This window comes from Amblyraja radiata, chromosome 20, assembly GCF_010909765.2.
Source record: "Amblyraja radiata isolate CabotCenter1 chromosome 20, sAmbRad1.1.pri, whole genome shotgun sequence".
In the NCBI taxonomy this organism is placed as follows: domain Eukaryota; kingdom Metazoa; phylum Chordata; class Chondrichthyes; order Rajiformes; family Rajidae; genus Amblyraja; species Amblyraja radiata.
Window position 1 is genome coordinate 34,095,810 of NC_045975.1, and position 21,887 is coordinate 34,117,696.

At 42.4% G+C, this 21,887-nt stretch overlaps 1 protein-coding gene across 3 annotated transcripts in view; it reads left to right on the forward strand.

Moving 5' to 3' along the window:
- The first annotated feature begins 14,037 nt into the window (after nucleotides 1–14,037).
- The window catches only part of prdm11 (PR/SET domain 11), a 103,262-nt gene continuing 95,412 nt past the window's right edge, over nucleotides 14,038–21,887 (forward strand). Inside the window, exon 1 of one of the 3 annotated variants that reach the window (XM_033039236.1) lies at nucleotides 14,038–14,546. The gene's annotated coding sequence lies outside the window, so the exon portion shown is untranslated. The remainder of the gene's footprint in view (nucleotides 14,547–21,887) is intronic. The other 2 variants (XM_033039235.1, XM_033039238.1) reach the window with 2 other exon arrangements.

Sequence of the window (21,887 nt, forward strand, 5' to 3'; positions counted from 1 at the left end):
AGTAATGTAGTGCAAATAAATCAATACCAGCCTGCAGAATATCCTTGGATCCTTGACTTCCTGATCCAGAGACCATAATCAGTGAGGAAAAGCAACATTTCGTCCTCCACGACAATTCATAACACGGTGCCGCAAGGATACATTCTCAGCCCCTTAATATACTCCCTGCATGGCCAAATTTTATTCCAACTCCATTTGCAAGTTTACAGATGGCACGGCTGCAGTGGGCCAAATGTCGAACAACGACTTGATCAGTTAGGCAGGTGGACTGAAGGAATGGTTGATGGAATTTAATATAGAGAAGTGTGAGGTGCTGCATTTTGGGAAGTCTAACCAGGGCAAGACCTGCCCAGTGAATGGCAGTACTCTGGGAAGTGTTGCACAGCAGAGGGATTTAGTACATCGTTCCTTGAAAGTGGCATCACAGGTAGATAGGGTGGTCAAGAAGGCTTTCGGCACAAGAATGAATGAATGAATGAATAAGTTTATTGGCCAAGTATGTACACATACAAGGAATTTGCCTTGGTGCTCCGCTCGCAAGTAACAACACGACATACAGTAACAATGAAGAATGACGCATAAAATATTAAGCATTAGTATTAAAACATATTGTTTAAACATGTAAATGAAATAAAATACCAGAGCAAAAGGAGGCTACAGACTTTTGGTTATTGAGTAGAACTACTGCTCGTGGAAAAAAGCTGTTTTTATGTCTGACTGTGGCGGCTTTGACAGTGAGTTTGTGGCCAGGATGAGAGGGTCAGAGATGAACTTACCCGCTCGCTTCCTGGCCCTTGCAGTGTACAGTTCGTCAATGAGGGGAAGGTTGCAGCCAACAACCTTCTCAGCTGATCGGACAATTTGCTGCAGACACCGGAAGTCGTGCTTGGTGGCTGAGTAAAACCAGACCATGATGGAGGTGAGGACAGACTACAATGGCAGTATATAATTGGACCATCATTGCCTGTGGCAGATTGTGCTTCCTCAGCTTTATTATATTGAGTATAGAAGTTTATTATATTGAGTATAGAAGTTGGGAGGTCCTCTTACAGTTGAGGCCACATTTAGAGTATTGTGATCAGTTTTAGTCACCCTGTTATAGGAAAGATGATGTTAAGATGGAAAGGGTACAGAGAAGACTTACGTGGATGTTGCCAAGACTCGATGGCCTGAGCTATAGGGAAAGGTTGAGCAGGCTAAGACTTTATCCTTGGAGCACAGGAGGATGAGGGGTGATCTTATGGCCGTGTCTAAGATCATGAGAGGAATAGATAGGATAAATGTAGAGTCTTTTACTCAGAGTATGGGAATCAATAATCAGCAGACATCGGTTTAAGGTGAGCAAGGAAACATTTAATAAGAACCTGAGGGGCAACTTTTTTTACACTAAAGGCATATATGGATAGTAGTTGAGGCAGGTACTATCACAACACTTAAAAATCATTTGGGCAGGTACATGGATAGGATTAGTTTAGACAGATATGGACCAAACACTGGCAGTGGACCAGTGTAGATGGGGCATGTTGGTCAGTGTGGGCCGAAGGGCATGTTTCCATGCTGTATGACTTTATAACCTTTGTTTTTCTCCTGTTTATTCTAACTATAGATAGTCTGCAGATTATTGAAAAGTTCCGTTCCTGAGAACAGTATGTGAGACGATTGCTCTCAGTCAGGAACGTCAATTTTCTATAGTTATCCATAGTATGTTATCAGTTTGGATCACTCTACAAATACTTTGTTTCATTGTATGATGACACTAAACGCTACCCATAGTTAAACCAATGGTCTACATGATGGCATCTAGCCGTTAATGACTAACGTTAAACATTTTATGATTCCTACCAATTAGGTAAAAAATTGCTTTAAAGGTGAATTTACATAAAGTTGGTTTCTCGTAATAATCGCTTCATTAATAACCTAGGGAGCCCATGCGAAGCTTGGATGTTTGCAAACCTTGGCGGACAAATGCAATGAATTGCACAATTCAATTTATTGCAACTACCAAGTGTAACATTTCCATTGAAGTGAACCCTTGTATGTTTATTTGAGATAAGGGCAGTGATGCAAAAGATGAAAAAATATTTGCTTGAATATGCCAGGGATTGAGTTCAAGGATTTATGACTGAGCTGCATTTCCAGCTAATATTAAATTGGGATTTAGATGTAAACAAACAGTTAACTAGTTTTTTACCTGTCCCGCAGCACACCTAATTGTCCAGTAGGAATGCAGTTCATCAGCTCTGCACGAACGAGGCCTCAGGGTTTAAACTGTTTCTGCCCAATAAAGACTAAACATTTTAATACAATTGTTAAACGTTCTTCTTGGGTATACAGACATACAGTACAATCCCACGGCAAAATACTGTTTCACCAACAGTTATCTACTGCTCATTATGTCATCAACAAATATCCAAATAATATACACAAAGTGCTGCAGTAACTCAGCGGGTCAGGCAGCAGGTCACGACCCTCTTCAGACCCAAAACGTCACCCATTGTTTTTCTCATGAGATGTTGCCTGACCCACTGTGTTACTCTGGCACTTTGTGTCTATCTTTGGTATATACCAGCATCTTGCAGTTCCTTTCTACACAATTATCCAAATGGGTCTGGTCATCCAACCAATTTTTTAAATAATCGTAAAAGACGAAATATTGAAAACGACAGATTACACACAAGATTATATAATAATTTTACAGAAGACAAACTCAAGGCTAAACAATGGAAAGGGTCCCATTTTGGAAAAGACAAATCTACCAATGGAGCAGAATCTCAACTGATGAATATCGCCGTATGTAGAATATTGATTCTAGCAGAGTTTTGGTGCAGTGTGGCTGGACAATATACTGCCCTTGCTTGCCACGTAATCAGAACCTGGTACACTGCACTTTACAGCACAGTGGGAATTGCATCTACATGATGTCTTATACAAGAAGGCAATTTACTTCCACCTTTTTCATGAGAATGTATCCATTGTTGTGGAAGAGAGTCTTCCAAAGAAGTGCACAAGCTTTGCTGTTAGAGGTGAGAGCGGAGACAGAAAAAATGGATTCAAGAAACTGCATTGAAATCTGGGGTTAGGTCTCGACCTGAAACGTCACCCTTTCCTTCTCTCCAGAGATTCTGCCTGTCCCGCAGTTACTCCTGCATTTTGTGTCTACCTTTGATTTAAACCACCATCTGCAGTTCTTTCCTACAAGTTATCCTTACATTCCTGGTGATCCAGGAAATGTGAACAATGCTTTATGAGTACTAGCTAGAAATGACAATGAATGGTTAAACGTACCGTCTGCAATTATTGAACACAAGTAGGAACAGAGCAGGTCAGTTAATCTCTCAAACCAGTTTTCTCATAAATTAGATCATGGCTGATATGAGACTTTAACTTCATATATTATCCCCAACCATGGCTATCAAGGAGCATTATATCAGGTTTAAAACCCGAACCTTGCCTCAATTTCCATCCTTGAAAGTCTTTCACATTTCTACCTCCCTCTGGGATGGCGAGGGCTCCAGATGCGGCTGAAATTATGTGAATCCTGGCGCGCGTTCACCAGCATATTCTAGCTAATGATCAATCACGTGAGGACAAGCTTGAAGAGCTTACAGCAGGCTGCTGCTTCACTGGGCGATCAGAGACTGCGTGGTTTACCCGACTCATCTGAGCCTGCTGTACAACCTTAGAGATTCTCTTTTTATTATATTGGCCACATGGAATCTCCCGATCAGGTGAAAGGCCATGGTATCCGCTTTTTGGGAGGTCAATGCTTTGTGGTGCTGATGTGATGATTTTTACACAATTCTACTTTCCTACCTTGAATACCCATTTGAAAAATCCAATCCCTTTTATCTAACATAGGCAGCCTCCTCTACCATCTTGTCGACAGTCTACATGCCAGCATAAGGCAATGCAAGGTGGTACTGGACGAATTAAGCCTGATCGAGAACTCTCTTGATACAGCAAACCCTGATTCCATGTCCATCATCGCAGGTCACTTCAATCAAGCTAACTTCAGAAACAAACTCCCCAAATACCAAAAGCAAATATTCTTCCCTATGCAAGGTGTTAACACTCTAAACCACAGGTATACCATCATCAAATATACATTGATCCACTCCTCACTGTCATTTCGGCCAGTCTGATTATCTGTCGGTTCTGTTCCTGCCAGTTTACAGACAGAGATTAAAGTACGAGGAACCAAGAGAAAGAGTAAGACAGCAATGGTCTGAGGAGGCTGAGGGTCTACTTCAGGGCAGCCTTGAGTTGGTGAATCGGAACATGTTCAAGACAACTTCATCCAGCCTGAATGGGTACACCTTGGCATCTGCATTCCGACAAAGACAATTATGATCTATGTTAAGTAGAGATCTTGGATAAAAAGGGAAATTAATTCTCTGCTAAAGGTCAGATTCAAGGCTTTCAAGAAGTGTACAGAAAGACAGACACAAAAAACTGGATTAAATCAGCGGGTCAGGCAGAATCCCTGGAGAAAAGAAACAGGTGATGTTTCGGGTCGAGACGCTTTTTCAGACGAAGAACGGCACCTATTCCTTTTCTCCAGAGATGCTGCCTGAACCGCTGAGTTACACCAGCTTTTTGTGTCTGTCTTTGGTTTACACCAGCATCTGCGGTTCCTCCATACACTACAAGAAGGCCAGGTATGTTCTCCGCAAAGCTATCAGGTGCCAAGAGAGAATTCCAAAACATCCAAGGCTCATTTCCTGCTGGGCCAGCCTCTTGGAAAGTGTCCAGCCCAGATAGTGTCCCTGGATGGGTCGTGAAATCAAGTGCCAATCAACTGGCCACAGTCTTTATCGACATCTTCATATCCTCCCACTTCAACAGTTTACTGTCCCCATTTGCTTCAAGGAAACTTCTATCATTCCAGTGCCTAAGAAAAGGAAAGTGACTTGTCTCAATGACAGCCACTCAGTAGCCCGAATATTGACCATAAACCTTTGAAAAATTGATAATGGCCCACATATACGTAAGTCTTCTGAACAATCTAGACCTATTGCAATTTGTGTACTGGAGAATAGATCTAATGGTGGACACCATCTCTCTTGTACTACATTTAGTTCTGGATCACCTTGACAAGGACATTTATCCCTTAATGCTAAAACTACTGGACCATGACCTTGGGTCCTCTGGCTGCAACAACTTCTAGACTTCCTGATTGGCAGACCTCAATTTGATTAGAATTGGTCATAACAGTTTCTGCACTTTGATTCTCAAAACTGGTGCTCCTCCAGATTATGTGTTCTGTTCCTTGTTCTACTGCTTGTGCACCCACGGTGCTGTGACCAAGTACAATGCCAACTCAATATGTTTACCGAAAAAAACACTTGCTGGCCAGATCAACAGTAACGATGAGACAAAGTACAGGAAAGTGATTGAGAAACTTATGTCATGGTGTCATGACGACAACCTATCATTTAGGTGAAACAGTAGGTTGTTGACCAAGGGAAATAAGGGAGTGTGTACATAGCCCTATCCTCATTATTGAGCTGGTCGACAGCTTCATGTTCCTAGGCATCAATATCACCAGCAACCTAACTTGGTCCCTCTGCACTGATGTGCTGACCAAGTATATTTACTTTCTGAGGCATCTGAGAAGATTTTTTCACATCCACAAAGATTCTCTTGTACTTCCACAGATGCACTTTAGAAAGTATTCTGATGGGATATATCTCAGCCTGGTATGACCACAGATCTGTTTGTGACCACTTGAAACAGTAGCTAGTGTTGTACACAGCCCAGTCCGTCAAAGGCTCGTCACTTCCTTCAATCTAGTCCATCTTCATGGCGTGTTGCATCAGGAAGGCTGGAAGTATCATCAATGATGCTCCCATCCTGGCCATTCCTTTTCCAATCTTCAACCTTCCCCAAGAAGGTACAGAAGAGCTTAAAAGTCCTGAAGTTCAACTTAAGAAAAGTACATCCCCACTGTTATTAAACTTGTGAACCAACCACCTTTTTCACACTCTTCCTGGAGATGTTGATACTCTCAGTTGTTATTCTATAATGGTATAGTTACATTGCAAAGAAACTTTGTGCTAAAAATAAGATTATAAAGATAATTGTGCCAATTGGGGAAAGAATGTTGGGGGCTATAGAGCTTCAGACTCGCAATAGCAAAGTTATTTTTCCCTAGGATTTTCAAAAATACAGGTCTTTTCAATAGCAATACGTTTATTTTTATTACTTCGTAACAGACAGGAAGCAGCATGTGAGGCTGGGAAAGCACATATCGGACCCGCAAACCCTCAGCATAGGAGCAAGGCTGCGTACTCTCCCCTCTCATCAACTCTCTCTACACCAATGACTGCACCTCCACTGACTCCTCTGTCAAGCTTCTCAAGTTTGCGGATGACACAACCCTGATTGGACTGATCCATGATGGGGAGGAAACTGCCTACAGACAGGAAGTGTCATAGCTGGCGTCCTGGTGCCATCGCAACAACCTGGAACAATGCTCTTAAGATAGTGGAATTGATTGTAGACTTTAGGAGAGCTCCCCCTCCCCTCACCCCATTCACCATCAACAACGCCACAGTCACATCATGGAGTCTTTTAAGTTCCTGGGAACCATCATCTCCAAGGACCTTAAGTGGGGGGCTACCATCGACTCCACAGTCAAAAAGGCACAACAGAGGATGTACTTCCTGCGGCAGCTGAGGAAACACAATCTGCCACAGGCAATGATGGTCCAATTCTATACGGCCATCATAAAGTCTGTCCTCACCTTCTCCATCATGGTCTGGTTTGGCTCAGCCACCAAGCACGACATCCGGAGGCTGCAGCGAATTGGCCGATCAGCTGAGAAGGTTATTGGCTGCAACCTTCCCTCCGTTGACGAACTGTACACTGCAAGGGCCAGGAAGCGAGCAGGTAAGATCATCTCTGACCCTTCTCACCCTGGCCACAAACTCTTTGAATCACTTCCCTCTGGAAGGCGACTCCGGACTGTCAAAGCTGCCACAGCCAGACATAAAAACAGCTTTTTTCCACGAGTAGTAGCTCTACACAATAACCAAAAATCTGTAGCCTCCTTTTGCTCTGGTATTTTATTTAATTCACATGTTTAATCAATAATGTTTTATTATTAATGTTTAATGTTTTATATATCATTCTTAACTGTCACTGTATGTCATGTTATCAATTGCGGGCAGAGCACCAAGGCAAATTCCTTGTATGTGAATACTTGGCCAATAAACTTATTTATTCATTCATAGTATTGTTCAACAAGTGTCCATAGATGCGATTGCTTGTCAATTTCAATGGCCAACCTCCGTTAAAATAGAATTTGTGTTCATAAGAAACAATGGCGTCTGATTACTCTGGGGAGGTTACAGGGAAACAGGTTTTTTCCCCATCTACTATTTAAATCCAAGACTGCTTTCTTTCAACTTGCAATTTTGACAGCTTCAGATTCCTAGGCATCCTGTAATCAAACTGGTGCCTTTATACCTGTACTTGTAAATGATACTCTAGTTCATGATCAAAATCACGCTATAATCAATTTGGCCCAGGTAATGCAAATAGTGTTCCCCAATTCATTGTTTGCATATCCAAATTGTGTTATGGAAACATGTGTACCTCATTTAGTTATTCTGTTATTGTACTTAATTCTTTTTTGCACTACATTAGATAAACTACAATATTATGCTATTCTGCTGTTTTGCACTAATCACTATTTATCATTGTATTTCTCATTACTATATGTATACTGTTTTTTCTGTAAGCTTCATGTGAACAAGGAATTTCATTACATCCTGATGTATGGCAATAAACTAATCTGAATTGGAGTGACATTTTCTATGATTCTATACTTGATTCTATGATTCTATGATTTTTTTAAAGAAAGCTCAAGATCTTTTTACGACAGATAATCCTCCGACATTTTCGCCACCTGTACCGGGATCCCACCACTGGCCACATCTTCCCAACTCCTCGCCTTTCGGCTTTCCGCAGAGACTGCTCCCTCCGTAACTCCCTGGTCAATTTGTCCCTTCCCACCCAAACCATCCCCTCTCCTGGTACTTTCCCTTGCAACCGCAGGAAATGCTACACTTGTCACTTTGCTTCCCCTCTCGACTACATCCAAGGTTCACCTGCACCTCCTCCAACCTCATCTATTGCATGCGCTGTTCTAGGTGTCAACTGCCGTACATCAGTGAGACCAAGCGCAGGCTTGGCGATCGCTTCGCCCATCACCTCCACTCAGTTCACATTAACCAACCTGATCTCCCGGTGGCTCAGCACTTCAACTCCCCCTCCCATTCCGAATCCGACCATTCTGTCCTGGGCCCCCTCCATGGCCAGTGAGTCCCACCACAAATTGGAGAAGCAGCACCTCATATTCCGCTTGAGCAGTTTACACCCCAGCGGTATGAACATTCACCTCCAATTTTAGGTAGTCCTTGCTTTCTCTATCCTTCCCTTCCCCTTCCCAGTTCTCCCACAGCCTACTGTCTCCGCCTCTTCCTTTCTTCTTCCCGCCCCCACCCCCACATCAGTCTGAAGAAGTGTCTCGACCCTATTCCTTCGCTCCATAGATGCTGCCTTACCCGCTGAGTTTCTCCAGCATTTTTGTCTACCTTCAAGATCTTTATATATTGTTGTCACGCATATTGTCATTGCTGATTCATTTTGAAAGTGTTTATTGTGAACAAAGCTTGCAGAAATTAGTGTCTCCTACAAAACACCAGATGCCAACGTTACCTTCCTGCCTCATTGTCCCACTTCCTATTTCAAGGCAAGATTGGCTATCTTGTTTCTCAATGTGGCAATAAAAGGAAGTCAAAAGGCACGACTCATATATCCTGCAATCCACATCCTGCACATCAGCAGAAAGTAAACAGTGCAGTCAGCTAAATTATACTACCCTGTCGGATTAAATTCTAAAGCATCCTGGCAACTAGCAGCTTTAACCAATACATTATTTCCAACTGCAGTACAAATCTTCAAGCCATACATAAAGCTATAATTATGCAAGATGCACTGACTACATTCCCAACATGTTTGTGAATGTATGGTGGGACAGTTTACTGCGTCCAGTGCGATGGAAAGTGCAAGGGTTAGTAATTGGGAACATGACATCAGGTGCAAACTCTATTTGGTATGACATCATGATCCTTAGAAGCACAAGGGAAAATAAGAATGAGTTTGTAACTCAAGTGTTTGGCACATTTTATGGGAGACCATGAACAATGGAGTGTATGGAGGCCAGAGAAAGAGAGAATGGTAAAAGGTGACAACAGACAGCCACTGGGCCGAGAGTGGAAAACATTCAATGGCTGAGGCCATTCTTAGTGCACAGTAACTACAATCTGTGTTATCTGTAAAGCACTAGTTACTTGCTAAGACCACTCCCATTGTACTTCCAAAAGATGCAATCTTGATCACTAAAAAGGACAAGGGCAACAGTGGTGAGGGAACATGCCGTCTATGACGTCTCCTCCAAGCTCCATATAGCAACATTATTTTAACATAATTAGGGCTGAATCCGTGAGCTCTTACCTTGACAACATTGTGGGACTCTGTCATTAGGACTGCAGCAGTTCAATAAATTGGCTCACCAATAAGGGGAAAGTGATGATAGGTAATAAATGCCAAGTTTGCAAATGATAACTCAGATCCCAAAAGATGAAACTTGGTGTGCAAGGGACATTTCATGGGAGACATTTGCAATATATGAAACAGAAAGGTAGTGAGAGTAGGAGTCCATTAGAACTTGAGAAGTAGAGAGTAGGGAGATTGTTGGAATGTGAAAAATGGATTTCGAGGCCACTTGAATGTGAAAGACAGAGATTGAGGAGTGTTAGCAGTTATGGGTGCAAGGGTTGGAATTTAAAGTTTAGTTTATTGTCACATGCACCTAGGTACAATGAAAAACCTCTGTTGGATGCTAACCAATCAATTATTCAAAGACTTTCTTGTCATTCAAAAATACACCAACAAATGCAAGTCTGAACGAAATTTTGTTGCATCTGGCTTACCATGCAACATAAAATAGATAAAAAGATAAAATAGATAAAAAGATGAAATAGATAATAGTGGCGGCACATTATATGGAATTCAATAGTCTGATGGCTCAGGGGAAGAAGCTGTTGCAAAACCTGGCCGTTCTGCTCCTTATACTGCGGTACCTTTTGCCTGAGGGCAGCAGAGTGAACAGTCCATGATGGAGATGTGTGGGGTCTTTTATAATGCTGTTGGCCTTGGACAGGCAACGTTTGCACGCAATGTCCCGGATTGAAGGAAGAGAAGTCCCGATGATTTTTCAGCCGTCCTCACCACTCTCTGCATGGATTTCCAGTCGGAGGCTTTGCAGTCCCCAAACCAGACAGAGTTGCAGCTGGTCAAAATGCTCTCTATGATGCCCCAGTAGAAAGTGGTGAGGACAGGATGGGGGAGGTGAGCTCTTCTCATCCGGCACAGAAAGTGCAAACGCTGCTGCGCTCTCTTAAAGCGCTTTCTCACGGGGCGACTTGATGCAAGATGTAACCAGAGTGAAGTGGTCGTGGTCTAGCACGATATCACACGATATAGCGGGGGGGTAGATAAAGAGTTCCCACGGTACTCGGCATTTCTGTTATTTGTGCGAGTGACTTGTCCGTCTCCCGAGCTTTCCCGTTAAATCTTGAATGAACATTGTGAACTACACGTGGCACAAATGATGTCACTTTTTTTTTCACACACTATAAATATCCTCCCTTGGTTGAATTGGCTCATTTGGAGACATGCCTATACTAAGTAGTTTCGAGTACAGGATGGTGGTTTTTTTCATTGACGCGCTGTATGCAGCAGCCCACTATGTGCATCGAGGACGCTTGCGTGAAGGCAGAAGGGAGAGATTAATTAAAAAGAGAATTAAGAGGAAGTCTCACTGGGTGTGAAAGAGCAAAGAGGCCATCTCTGCGCTTACTACAATTCACAATTGGGGAGTGTGCCGTGGCAGGACAGCTATATTGATGGGTAGCCGACCACAGGAACACTACTGCATGTTAGCAGAAATGCATCGCAAATAAGCTGACTTTCTAGTGTTGTCCTCTGAAAAGTGCTTCCTATAAGATGTTCGTCCGCAAAACCTGCCATTTAGCACATTGCATTGTCCCTTTTAATGCCTGAGTTTAGGCTTGTTGCGGAGGTTAATGAATATAATGTGTTTAAAATAATCTAGCGTGCCTCAGTTGTTGATTTTCGTGTTTGCGAGGCCCTTTTATAGACAATGTTTGGTGTGATGCACCTTCTCTCAATATGTGCAAGAAGTCGTATTTTTAGATTGTCAAATAGGAATAAAGATTGTGTCTCACATTTACCGTGCTGATTGGCTTATTTTATTTTCTACCGAGAGGTGAAACTTTCAAACGTTTAAATAGCTCAACAATTGATGGACCTGAACACTCAAAAATGAAACTTAATAAAAATGTGATTATATCACCTCCCTTCAACTATTTTGTGTTTCAGCATGAGAGGGATTATAACATTAGAGACATTCATCTTGTAGTGATGTGTTAATGAAGAATTGCAGACATCAAGCTGATAGTAAAAAATATATTTATTTAACAATGAGGTAAACAAGCACTGACAATCAAACTGCTGAGGTAAAAGCTTTATCACACTTCAGGCTATCATAAAATGTGGAGCCACCAACAGAAACAAAGTAATGCCCAAGAGGAAAAGACACACATATTAACATAGACATTTATAAAGGATATTGAGAACACCTTTTTTACTCACCTTCTGTCCCCTCTGTCCAGCGGTTTACCATTCGCAGGATTTCCCACGGTAACCAGAAGAGTTATTACGGATATCGCACTGGCCACTACGTTCATATAATGTTGCAATGCTCAACCACAAGTGTACAAGTCACTCTTGGAGAAATTCAAGCTTGCTTGAATTTTCTCCCGAGTCACCAAGTTACACGATTACCTGCCGTTAGCGCCACGGTGGTCCACGAATGCCGTACTGTTATCGCGCGAGGTTCCCACGATGTTAAACTCTGGTTAACTCTTGCGTCAAGTCGCCCCATGAGAAAGGCCTATTAACTAGTGATGCGATGTTTTGTGACCAGGTCAGACTATTCGTGATCTGCATCCCCAGGAACTTAGTGCTACTGACCAACTCCACATCGATGTCATTAATGTGTAGTGGTGTGTGACTGTGCCGGTTTCTCCTGAAGTCAACGATGACCTCCTTTGTTTTGTCAACATTCAGGATCAGATTGTGTCAGGACCAGTCAGCAGAAAGACAATACATGATTAGAATCGAGCCATTACAGTATCATTACAGATACATGATAAAGTGAATAACGGTTAGTGAAAGATAAAGCTAATAAAGTCCAATCAAAGATAGTCCGAGGGTTTCCAATGTGGTAGATAGTAGTTCAGGACTGCTTTCAAGTTGTTGTAGGATGGTTCAGTTACCTGCTAACACTGGGGGTGAAACTGTCCCTGAATCTGGAGGTGTGCAATTTCACACTTCTATCCCTTTTGCCCGATGGGAAAGGGAAGAAGAGGGAGTGGCCAGGGTGCGACTCATTGATTATGCCGCTCTTGGTTTGTAACAACTGTGATGTGAGAAACTTAAATTAAAATTATGTACAGTTCACACTTCCGGCAGTGTCCAGCAGTTCCCCAAAACCTCCAACCTGAGAATCTTCTCTTCTTATCGAGTCCACACACAAGATTAGAAGTTGTTCAGCAAGAGCTGAACACACTTCTCGGCATCTGCACAATGGTGTCTGTCTTGCGCTTCTTGTGCGTGGTGGTGGAAAGATTGGTTGAAACAGGGCCGCGACGTGAACGCTCTTTCCTTGACCCCAACCTGAGAATGAGAATGTGGGAGAGGATTACAGTACAGGGAATAATACGTGTGACAAACAGAGAAGGACAGATAGTGGGACACAGAACGCTAGAATGGGAGATGTGGGCTTTTAGACTGTAAGAGATAGAAACTGAAGACTCATTGGATGTCAAAAGAACTATTACAAAGCAACTGGCAAGCTGTTTTAGTTCTTGTGGAAGGTGCAAAGGGTGCGAGACTTTCAAAACTCAAAGGGCAGAGGGTTGGAAAGCATGGATAACCAGGAATAGAGTGGCAGACCCTCGAAAGAACACATGGGGATGGGTGTGGGAGACGGCTGGAATATCGGTGGCAGGGAGTGACCGTTGTAGGTCAGAATGGGAGGCCATTGACTGAAATTAACATAGTGGGGGAGACATGGTATGAGCCATAATGCCAGAGAGTGGGAATAGTTAGCATGCAAGGAACGAACATAGACCATTAGAAAACAATGGTAGGGCATGGGAGATAGAAGGTAGGTTACAGAGGGTGAGAGTTGGAGGGAAAGAACGTGCTCTTGAGGTCCATTGAGAGATAATGGTGAAAGGGGTAAAATGTGAGATGTCTAGAGCGAGAGGGGTTGAAGAGGTGGACAGAAGCTGGGTGCATGAGGAGCAGACCGCGAGTGGCCATTCGGACGCGGGGTGCACGAGGGAGGCCGTTGGGACCAGGGGACCAGTTTGAACGCAAGGCGGGTGGCCGTGTGCGGGAGATTTAGCTAAACCGCGCAACTCCACTACTGCTAGGGCCGAAGGGCCGGGTGCGAAGCCGTGGTGTCGATGGTCGCCCGGGACACAAGGAAAGAGCCCGTTGCAGCAGAATGAGGAGCAGTTGGAGGAAGCGGGGAAGAGAGCGACAGCTGGTGGCATCGCCGAGGACCAAGTGTGACAACTCGACCGCTGGCAGCAATGGCAGTCACAGCCAAATATACTAGAGGACCCCCTCTATAATCTTTGGTCACAGCTCTGCAAGCGGCTTTTGATGGGGAGAGGGGGGAGGTTACACCACTAATGTTCTAACCGCTTTGAAGTTACTGGGCAACTGTTAGTTTATCAAATAATCTGCACCTGTTCCCCCCCCCCCCTCCTCCCTTTCCCCGCTCGGGAATCACCCCTTTCTCCCATCCTGACCATTTCAGGTCATTTCCAAAAGCACACCAAAAAGAAATCCTTAAAACTTGTAACGTGAAAACTCCGTGCACGCTGACAAATTCAACGATTATTTGCAAAATTATATAATTTGCAAAACCAATCCGCCCGCGATGTACTTTGCTGGGAGCTGGCGAGCACAAGGCGTGATTTCCTCTGCAGGTAGCCCTGTTTGCCGCCAAAGTTTTGCGCGGATGGTGCCGATCAGAGGTTGTCTGGGGGTCTCGGCGCCTTTCTTCCGCTTCAACTTTTACATGTCATTTCCTGCAATATGGTGGTCAAGGCAAAGAGACGAGCGAGCCTCCCGAAAATATTCACCCCCGACACCAGCAGACAACTTCTACTCCCGGGCCTGTGACTCGTGAGAGCCGCGGCGCCGCCGGCAGCGGAGCGACCTGGACCCGACAGCCGCCGCCGCCGCCGCCACACAAACAACACACACACTGAGAAATAGAGGCACTCGTTCGGGTAGATGCGAGAGGAGGGAAAGGGGAAAAAAATAATTGCAGCGGATTCCCATCCCGACCACCAACATTTAATTTTCCTGAGGTAAGAGAACTGCACTGTTCAAGGTGGCAAATAATAACGTTAAACGGGCTTGGTTGGTGCAAGGAACCGGTGCCAGCCAGAAGCAAGTGCGATTTAATGGAACGGGAGTATTAAAAGGCTGGAAATTGCGAATGGTTTGCTCTTTTGAGGAGGAGGGGGACGATTTTCGTTGATGTTTTTCTCGATTTGTGTTTGTTTTTGCTGGAGAAGCTGCTTGAAACGGCATCGGTGAACGGCTGCCCCTTTTTGCGGGAGGGGGGGAGGGGCAGGTAGACGCGCTCAACCGAACTTGGAAGCGGTGCGCTGTGATTGACAGCCGGCCCGGCCAATGGAGATTGAGGGACGGGCGCTCGGCGTTCTGGAAATGGCACGCCGGCTGACGTCAGGGCGGCGAGGGCGGGACCTTGGATCCATCAGGTTTGGTGGCGAGGGCAAGCTCAATGACATCATCCGTGTGGATTTTATGCAGTTTTTAAATTCCCGAGTTTGCAGATTTTCATTCACCGTCTTATGATTCTCGAATTATTCTGCAATTCGCGGAACTTGACATTTATAACTCGCAATTAATGGAATGTGTGTGGCGTTGATAACATTGAGTTAACGCGGAGGCCATGGTGACCTCTGTACTGTAGAAAGAAAGACTTGCATCGGTATAGTTTATTGCGAGGCTTTTCATGACGTGCAAAAAGGTTTTCCAGCCGGTGAAGTGCGTTTTGAAACATAATTAGTCTCTGTAGGAAAATAGAAATTATTTGTGCACTCCCAAGTTCTCATAAACATCATTGTTTTTCATATATCACTTAAGGTTGGCCAGGACATGGAGGATACTTGCTCAGTTTAGGTTTTCATTTGTAGCTATGCGTATCTAGCAAAATAGGGTGAAATCAGATTTCTAGCTATTCAAAATCAAAACCAGCATTTCATGTCTATTTTTCTAATTTTACAAAGATTTGAGCTTGTTGCACAAACCATTTAGTCTAAAAAGTATTAGAAAGTCATCCACTGGATATATTAACACACATTTTTTCACCACTGATGCACCTGAACTACTGAGTATTGAACAACGATGTTGTGCAGATGCTTTCCCTTCAGTATTTTCTGTTTTTATTTTAGAAAGTGTTCTGGGAAAGTGTACATGCAAAGAAAAGCATGACAATCTGAAAGTGTTAAACTCACTGTTGTCACGAAGGCTGCAATGACGTTTTTTTCATGGATCTTATGTTGTGCGTCATTGGATCAATGTAAAAGGCCAAGGCAATGGAAACTTTCTGGAGTGGGACTAAGAATTAAACTGGTGCTTAAAATAGACAATAGGTGCAGGAGTAGGTCATTCGGCCCTTCGAGCCAGCACCGCCTCTCAATGTGATCATGGCTGATCATGAGATTATGCTTGTGGAATGAATAGCTGTGTTTGCAAGTAGTCACACAATTTGGCCTTCTCAAGTTTGGGGGAAATTGCATTGAACTGTGAATAAAGTTCCAATATACTAAAATGAAATAAATACAAATAGATTTTTGTTGTACCCAGAAAGATAATTTGGAACTCTAGACAGCGGACCGAGAGAAGATAACATGGCAGTTGTTATATATTCTCTGGGAAGTTTCCAATTGGAAATGAACGGGAATTGGTGATTGAGTATTGAACTACAATGTCGTGGAGATGCTGTCCGTTCAGAATACTGAATGCATTTTGTATTAACAGCACCAAGGTGGTGCAAGAAAATGCAGAGGATAGTTTATTGAAGATGGAGACTGGTGGCAGGACAAAAGGACCCTGTTGTGATTCTTGGGAGGAAAGGCGAAAGGTAAGAATGTAGTAAATAGCCACTTTTGAGGCCTTTGTCGTTTTTGGAGGAAAGGGTTAATTGAGGTTACAGAAGATGGAATTTCCTGACCAAATGTGACAGAGATTGAAAAAAACTGGAATATGGAATATACTTGATAGAAACTGGTGTGAGGGAAGGCGTCATTATGCAGTTCACATGGGTTTAGTAAATACCAATTAATAGACTGTTTCCTGAACAAAGTTGCTGACATGATTGGCACCTCATTCACAACCCTAAGCATCTACATCATCATCAGATATGGACATGTGCCCTCTTGACTTGACATTGATGTTCTCAATTGTTGTTAGTCTAAATCCTAGAGCTCAAATGATCCAACATTGGCATTGCCTTTCTTGAGGAGAACCATAGTAGGCGAAGATGACGGCTCACTATATTCTTCACACTGGGAGGGATTAAATATTGGATTTACCACTGATGCCCACATCCAGTAAATTAATCTAAAAAAAATAAATAAATGAGAACTAACATATAAATCATATGAAGATGAGAGTAGAGTAGAAACAGGTTACACAGCTGAATGAATTCTGTCAGTTTAAGGGAAAAGAAGAAAGTGACACTGATCATCATCATCAATGTATTAGATTATAGAGGTGAAGATTGTGAAAACAGCCCCACAGTTCCTAAAAGAGGCATGTTTATCCAGGATCTATACTGGTGGTTTGCATTGTAACACTATATTTGAAGGAAGTGAGTTGAGTAAACGGAAAGTGGTTGGTTGGGAGGATAGTTCCACTGGCCAGATGAGTATCATGCAGCTGGATGGGAACAGGTTTAATCTTTGTTGCCACACAACGGCAGATTTAATGACAATGTTTGCGGTTTCAGAGGAAACTAGACAGGAGTGAGTGAGTTGAGTGGAAAAACTGAGATTGTTGAAGCCGTGCTACCAATTTACAATGAAAAGATCTGTAGTGGGATTGGGTCTGTGGATGGTGAATTCTGATGAAAGGAAAAATCCCTGTGCAATTGGAAGGCTAATGAGAAAAATACTGAGCATAAAGACACAGTGGCACAGCGATAGAATTGTCGCCTTATAGTGCCAGAGTCTCTGATTCGATCCTGACTACGGGTGCTGTCTGTAAGGAATCTGTACGTTCTCCCTGTGACCACGTGGATTTTCTACTGGTGCGCCGGTTTCCTCAAATATCCCAAAGACATGCAGTTTTGTAGGTTATTTGGCTTCTGTAAAATTGTCTTCAGCGTGTAGGATAGAACTAGTGTACAGGTTATCATTGGTCGGCACGGACTCACTGAGCCTGTTTGCACGCTGTATCTCTAAAACAAAAAACTATCATTAAGTTGGTAGAGGAAGATAAAATTTTGTGTGGAGCTTGAAAGTGATAAGGTTCATATGTTAAAGGAGCAGAAATAGACCATTCGGTCCATCTAGTCTACTCCACCATTCAATCTTGGCTGATATATCTCAACCCCATTCTCCTGCCTTTTTCCCCATACCCTTTGACACCCTTACTAATCAAGAAAAAGAGACAAATCAAATTCATTGAAGTTAAATGTAAGAAGATGAAGCTAGGTACTGAGTGATTGTTAGAGGGTATATTAATACATGGCAGCAGTAGGGTTAAATGTTGTGATTGGGGCCAGAGGAAACTGAACGAGAAGGATCCAGTGGGGGTTGGTTTACCAGAGTAGTTGTGTTTGCTGTCCTTGATACCTGAAAGTATGTGTTTGCAATCCTTGATACCTGAAAGGATGAAAAGTCATTTTGTTAATAGTGACAGGAAGGCCATAGTTAGTTATTTATATTAAGTGTCAATTTTTATATGTCAATTGGCACACATCTACAGTGCCCTCCATAATGTTTGGGACAAAGACACATTCTTTATTTATTTACCTCTGTACTCCACAATTTGAGATTTGTAATAGAAAAAAAAAAATCACAAGTAATTAAAGTGCACATTATCAGATTTTAATAAAGGCCATTTTTATACATTTTGGTTTCACCATGTAGAAATTACAGCAGTGTTTATACACAGTCCTCCCATTTCAGGGCACCATAATGTTTGGGACACATGGCTTCACATGTGTTTGTAATTGCTCAGGTGTGTTTAATTGCCTCCTTAATGCAGGTATAAGAGAGCTCTCAGCACCGAGTCTTTCCAACACCTTTGGAACCTTTTATTGCTGTTTATCAATATGAGGACCAAAGTTGTGCCAATGAAAGTCAAAGAAGCCATTATGAGACTGAGAAACAAGAATAAAACTGTTAAGAGACATCAGCCAAACAGGCTTACCAAAATCAACTGTTTGGAACATCATTAAGAAGAAAGAGAGCACTGGTGAGCTTACTAATCACAAAGGGACTGGCAGGCCAATGAAGACCTCCACAGCTGATGACAAAAGAATTCTCTCCATAAGGAAAAATCCCCAAACGCCTGTCCGACAGATCAGAAACACTCTTCAGGAGTCAGGTGTAGATTTGTCAATGACCACTGTCCGCAGAAGACTTCATGAACAGAAATACAGAGGCTGCAGTGCAAGATGCAAATCACTGGTTAGCTGCAAAAATAGGATGGCCGAGTTACAGTTTTGCCAAGAAGTACTTAAAAGAGCAACCACAGTTCTGGAAAAAGGGTCTTGTGGACAGTTGAGTCGAAGATTAATATATCAGCGTGACGGCAAGAGCAAAGTGTGGAACAGAGAAGGAACTGCCCAAGGTCCAAACACAGTGGTGGGGGTGTTATGGGCATGTATGGCTGCTGAAGGTACTGGCTCACTTATCTTCATTGATGATACAACTACTGATGGTAATGAATTCTGCAGTATAGACACATCCTATCTGCTCAAGTTCAAACCGCCGGTCAAACAAAACTCATTGACCGGCGGTTCATTCTACCGCAAGACAATGATCCCAAACATACTGCTAAAGCAACAAGGGAGTTTTTCAAAGCTGAAAAAGTGACCATGTCAATCACCCGATCTGAACCCAATTGAGCATGCCTTTTATATGCTGAAGAGAAAACTGAAGGGGACTAGCCCCCAAAACAAGCATAAGTTAAAGATGGCTGCAATACAGAGCTGGCAGAGCATCACCAGAGAAGAGACTCAGCAACTGGCGATGTCCATGAATCGCAGACTTCAAGCAGTCATTGCATGCAAAGGATATGCAACAACATACTAAACATGACCACTTTCATTTACATGACATTGCTGTGTCCCAAACATTATGGTGCCCTGAAATGGGGGGACTATGTATAAACACTGCTGTAATTTCTACATGGGGAAACCAAAATGTATAAAAATGGCCTTTATTAAAATCTGATAATATGCACTTTAACCACATGTGATATTTTCTATTACAAATCTCAAATTGTGGAGTACAGAGGCAAATAAGCAAATGATGGGTCTGTCCCAAACATTATGCAGGGCACTGTATATTTCCAGGCAGTTTGGAGGAGGAGAGACTAGAACAGCTTAAATTGTGGATGTTTTCTTAAACTAAATAATGCCATTACATCACGGCTGTGAAGTACTTTACCTCTAACTTTTTTTCCTGTACACACCCACTGCAATTAGTAGCTATAATCCAATGATGTTTTTGGTTTAATTTAGTTTAATGGTCTGCTGCAGGGGAAATTGTGTCTGGGATGGGCTGGGCAGATGGCAAATTCAGGAATGGCAGAGAGGGAGGTTAGAGACCCTGGAAATTGGAGGAAGACAAATGATTCATCCCATTGAAATAGGGGCCTGAAATGTGTAAGATGCAATTTTGCCATTTCAGCCAAGCTTTAAACACAAATTAAAATCATACCCCAAACAAATCATAATTAATATCAATTAAAATACATTTATAATTCAAATACAATTTCAATTTTGTAGGATTCTTTAATGTTGAGATGTGGGAACAGGAATTGATAATTTAGCCTTTCTGGCTTTGTACACCATTTATTCAGATCACGGCCAAACTATACCTGAACTGCTTTTGTGGATTGCTCTGATTTCCATCTTCAACCATTTGTAACTTTAACCTATTCCTAATCTCTTATGTCCTTATACTAACCAGAGTTCTAAATCTTAAACATACATCACCCATTTGTTCAGAAAACTATAATGAGTCAGAGTTCAATAACATCTTGATCTAAAATATAGACACAGTGAACTTCACAAAAAGCCACAAAGTGCTGGAGCGACTCAGTGGGTCAGGTAGCCTCTCTGGAGAACGTGGATAGATAACATTAGGTGTAGGGACCTTTCTTCAGATTGATTGTAAAAGTTAGGAGAAAGCTGGCAGAGAGATGGCGGTGGATCAAAGCCTGGCAAGTGTTAAATGGTACAAATGGAGAGGTTGATTGGCAGACTGTTGGTGGATAGAGGCGAGAGATGAAAAGACAAAACAGTATGAGATAAGATAACCCTTCTTCAGACTGATTATATTTGGAGGAGAGATGGGGGTGGGACAAAGTCTGACCCTTCTTCAGACTGATTGCGACTCTTATCCATGTTCTCCAGTGATGCTGCCTGACCCACTGAGTTACTCCAGCATTTTGTATCTTTTTTTTAAACCTTGATTTAAATTCTTCTTATGCATTTGAACCTCCAAAACTTGGAGGCCTTTGGGTGCTTTCTATTTTGGTTTCTTGCACAACAACCATTTTAATTGCTACATAAGTGATGCCCAGGGCTTCAACTGCGAGGTTCAAGGCCTCAGATTTTCCTCCTTAAACCTTGTGGTTTCTCTTGTCTTTACCTGTTTAAACATATTTTTGTCTATTTACAGTCATCTTTAATAGGCCACATTTAGAGGAATATGTACAATAGGATAAAATAGGTGCATATGGATTAATGTATGAGGCAGATGTGTATAATGTGTGTATTAATAGATATGAAGTCGTATTCCATGCAAAGCTAATGTGGTGCATGATGTTTTTGCTGCCTTTCATCATGCCATCTGGCATAATTCCTGGAAATGCATCAAACTTCAAAAGAATTTTGACATTTAGCCTACAGCATCAGATTTTTCAGGAAACTTGCTTTGAAAGTATGCAGAGATTTTAGAACATAAATCCAAAAATATACTAATAAACCTGGGAAAACTGGTGATGTGTTTCTGTGGAAGAACTGCGTGTTATAACGTCTGCCAAATTAACTGATTACATACAAAAATATGTGATATCTCTACTTATCATCTATCTAAAATATTTAAATGTTTTGAAAGAACCTTTGGTGATTTCTTTGACATGCATCAAGTAGTTGTTGTGGCTGATACCATAACAACAATTAAAACATTTGGACAGGTACAATACAATACAATACAATATGGGTTTATTCGTCACATTGCACATAAAGTGCAAGTGAAATGAATATGTCAGCAGCGATACAATGAGAAAGAACACACAATAAACAATAAAAATTTAACACAAACATCCACCACAGCATTCATCACTGTGGTGGAAGGCACAAAAAATGGCCAGTCCTCCTCCATTTCCCCCCATGGTCAGGACCAGAGTCCAGAGCCAGTCCATAGTCGGCTCTTCCC